Source organism: Nicotiana tabacum, chromosome 12 (assembly GCF_000715075.1).
Source record: "Nicotiana tabacum cultivar K326 chromosome 12, ASM71507v2, whole genome shotgun sequence".
Classification (NCBI taxonomy): domain Eukaryota; kingdom Viridiplantae; phylum Streptophyta; class Magnoliopsida; order Solanales; family Solanaceae; genus Nicotiana; species Nicotiana tabacum.
Window position 1 is genome coordinate 33,110,696 of NC_134091.1, and position 4,824 is coordinate 33,115,519.

Here is a 4,824-nt window from a genome sequence, read left to right on the forward strand (position 1 = left end):
ACTATATGACCCAAAAATCCCACTGAATCAAGCAAGAATTCATACTTTGAAAATTTTGCATATAACTTCCTTTCTCTCAAAAACTGAAGCACAGTCTTCAGGTGTTGTTCATGATCTTCCTGACTCCGGGAATACACCAGAATGTCGTCAGTAAACACAATGATGAAAGAATCAAGATAGGGCTGAAATACACTATTCATTAAGTGCATAAATATTGTTGGGGCGTTGGTCAGCCCAAAAGACATCACAAGGAACTCGTAATGATCGTACCGAGTCCTGAAAGCAGTCTTCGGGATATCTGATTCCCGAATCTTTAATTGATGATAGCCTGAATGTAAGTTGATCTTAGAGAATACTCTGGCACCCTGAACTGATCAAATAGGTCATCAATACGTGGCAATGGATACATGTTCTTCACTGTAACCTTGTTCAGCTGGCGGTAATCAATACACATCCGCATAGAACCATCTTTCTTCTTTACAAATAAGACAGGAGCACCCCGAGGCGATACACTGGGCCGAATAAATCCCTTATCCAGTAATTCTTGTAATTGTTGTTTTAATTCTTTCAACTCTGCTGGGGCCATATGGTATGGTGGAATAGAAATGGGCTGAGTGCCTGGTAACAAATCAATTCCAAAGTCAACATCCCTGTCGGGTGGCATACCCGGAAGATCTGCTGGAAATACATCAGGAAAATCCCTTACTACAGGAACTGACTCTACAATAGGAGTATCAATACTAACATCTCTCACATAGTCCAGATACGCATCACACCCCTTCTCAACCATTCGTTGAGCTTTAAGAAATGAAACAACCCTGCAAGGAACATGATCCGAGGTACCTCTCCACTCTAGTCGCGGTAGACCTGGCATAGCCAATGTCACCGTCTTGGCGTAACAATCAAGAATAGCGTGATAGGGCGACAACCAGTCCATGCCCAAAATAATATCGAAATCCACCATACTGAGCAATAAGAAATCAGCTCTAGTCTCAAAACCACTGATAACAATTAAACATGACCGATAGACACGATCCACAATAATAGATTCACCCATGAGTATAGATAAATAAACAGAAGAACTCAAGGAATCACGTGGTACGCCCAAATATAGGGCAAAATAAGATGACATATAAGAGTAAGTGGAGCCTGGATCAAATAAGACTGATGCATCTCTATGACAGACCAGAATAATACCTGTGATAACAGAATCAGATTCAACAATATCTGTCCTAGCAGGAAGGACATAATATCTGGCATGGACCCCTCCCCTCTAGGGCGACCTCTACCTGCCCGACCTCCACCTCTAGCTGGCTGTGCAGGTGGAGTGGGAACTGGTGCAGTAATCATGGCCTAAGAAGCCTGAGGACCCTGTGGAATAGGTGGGGCCTGAGAAATCTGTGGAGGTGCACCCCTCCTAAATCTGGGGCAATCTCTCATAATATGACGAGTGTCACCACACTCAAAATAAGCCCTCGGAGGACGTGGCTGTTGGGACTGGCTTGGGCCTGATCGACTAGACTGCCCGCTGAAAGCACCCCGTATAGGAGGTACAGAAGACACTGGTGGTGTATAATATGGAACCTAAGGTCTGGAATAGTCGGAATACCACTGGAAGCTGGAAGTGCTGAATGAATAGGACGGCTTACATAACTTCTACCATGACGGGTTGCAACTGGGGCACGAGAATTATTATATGTGCCAGAATCTCGGGGTCTCTTAGCTTCCCTCTCTTCCCTCTCCCGAGTCTGCATACCTTCCAATCTCCTAGAAATTGACACCACATGTTGGTATGTGATGCCCATCACTAGCTCTCGGGCCATACTGTATTTGATACTAGGGTGAAGACCCTCAATAAATCTGCGAACCCGCTCTCGAACAGTAGCAACTAAGGCTGGTGCATGCCTAGCCAAATCACTGAATCGGGCCGCATATTCTGACACAGTCATAGAACCCTGGTGCAGCTGCTCAAACTCTACGCGCCATGCATATCTAAGACTCTGAGGAACATACTCCCTTAAGAACATATCTGAAAATTGAGTCCAAGTGAGTGAAGATGCCTCAGCGGGACTATCCAACTCATATGCCCGCCACCACTGGTAGGCTGCTCCTCTAAACTGGAATGCCGTGAAAGAAACCCCACTGGAATCCACAATACCCATAGTACGAAGGATACAGTGACATTCCTCCAGAAAACCCTGAGCATCCTCTGAAGCTAAACCGCTGAAAGTGGGAGGGTGGTACTTCTTATACCTCTCGAGCCTGAGCTGCTCCCCCTCTGAAACTGTTGTCCAAATCTCAGGCCGAACCGGGACAACTGGCTGTACTGGTATAACCTCTGGGGCATGGTCAACTTGGGCCCGTGGTTCCGGAGTACGGGCGGCGGGAGTCTGTGCTCCTCCCCCGGCCTAAGATGTGGCTGGAGGAAGTGGAATTAACCCTGCCTGAGCTAGAGTGCCAAACATGCTCAAACACTGGGCAAGAGTCTCCTGAAGTGCAGGAGTAGTAACATGCGTCTCAGGTGCCTGCTCTCCAACTGGAGCCACTGGTGGCTCTGGTGCAGCAGCTCGTGCAGGTGCTCTGGCTGCACCACGTGGTCTTCCTCGACCTCTGGCTCGGCCTCTACCCCGACCCCGACCTCTTGCGGCTCCAACAAGGGGCGCGGGTGTCTTATTATCAGATCCAGTTGTGCGTGTCCTCACCATCTGTGAGAGAATTGAAAGACAATTGTTTAGAACTTTGAAATCAACAAAGGCACACGATAAGGAATCAAAGAAGTGAATATTTTCTAACAGCTCCATAGCCTCTCGAAGATAAGTACGGACGTCTCCGTACCGATCCGCAAGACTCTACTAAACCTGCTTATGACTCATAACACCTATGAACCTAGTGTTCTGATACCAACTTGTCACGACCCCAAATTCCCTCCGTATGAGGTCATGATGGCACCTAGTCTCTAAAATTAGGTAAGCCTATCAATGCGGAATAATCATAAATATCTAAAATACATAAACTACAATTCAAATAATTACAACTCCCAAAACCCGGTAGAAATAAGTCACAAGTTTCTAAAAATTTATTCTCAATGTTTCTATGTATCAAGTTCTAAAGAAAAATAAGGAAGCAACATAAAATGATAGAAGGGGACTCTGGAGTCTGCGGACGCTGGCAGATATGCCTCGAAGTCTCCGTACGTAGGTAACTCACTGACGTCTAGACTGGTAAGATGTACCTGGATCTGCACAAAAAGATGTGCAGAAGCATAGTATGAGTACACCACAGCGGTACCCAGTAAGTGCCAAGCCTAACCTCAGTAGAGTAGTGATGAGGTCAGGTCAGGAAGTGACTATGGAAATGAATCAAATAGTATGTCACATCAAATGACACCAAATAATGCAAATAATATCTCGTGGAATCAAAACAAAATTCCTTTCAACTTTATGAAAATCACAACAATTAATCGAAGGCAACTATGGCCATAAATCAATATCAACAAGGGCACTACCGAGGTACCGCCTCGTAGTCCCAAGTTATAAATAATTTCACAATATCTCATTTTCTTATATCACCGCGGGAGCCTTCACAATTTATTTAAAGAAAACATTTTTTTCCGAAATAGCATCTCGCGTTTTAGCCACCCTTATCACACCGCATGACTTCTAGTAGTCACCCCTACTAGCCACGCGTATCAAGCCACCCTTATCTCACCGCATGCGTTTCAATACCCAGACCTTATACCACCGCATGCGTATCAATATCACAATATATCACAATTTGCATCTCGAGTGCCCAATTTTTCAATTTTTCAAAAATAAATCAACAACAATATTTTTCAATAATAAAGAGCTCACGGCTCATGCCAAAATAATCCAACAATAATATTTTTACACAATAAAGAGCTCACGGCTCCATCACAATGAGTACCAAAAATCTTACGAAAATATTCAGGAATAAATAATTCAGGAAAATAATATTTCAAAATCTTTAATACGTTACTTCAAAGTCAAATTTTAAAATGTTAAATACTTCATATTAATAATATTTAATTTTAAGAAAATCAACCTTCAAATAATGCACAGTATAAAAGAAACTAAGTTTCAATTAAACAGGTAAAACAATTAGCAGGAAAAGGTCAAACAAATTTAAAGTATATATCTCAGATCAATGATGAAAAATATAACAAGATAAAATAATTTAATAAATGCGCAACAATGATCTATACAATTTAAAAATATAATCTTTCACGTTTAGCCCGTGTACACACTCGTCACCTCGTGTATACGACTTTCAACACATTTCAATAATCACATTAATATCAATTCTAGGGAAAATTTTCTCCACACAAGGTTAGACAAGTCACTTACCTCGACTTGCTCCAATTTAACCAAGTAGTATACTTTTTCCTCGATTTTCCGATTCCGATCGACTCTTATCTAGTCATAATCAATTCGATACCGTCAACAAAAATTATAGAATCAATTCCAAAAAAAAAAATTATATTTTTCAATAAAATCCGAAATTAACTCAAAAATGTCCACGTCTTGAAATCCGGCGAAAGTTACGAAATATAAACGTCCATTCAACTACGAGTCCAACCATACCATTTTTACAAAACTCCGATATCAACTTGACCTCCAAATCTCAAATTCTCATTTTGAAATTCCTAGGCCCAAATCCTCTAATTTCACCTCAAAAATATGTAATCTATTCGAAATATTCAATGATAATCCAATATAATTGACTAACAATGATTACATGTGACTTACCTCAAGTTTTTCCGTGAATTCTCTCTAAAATATCGCCCAAAACCGTGTTGAAAATGTC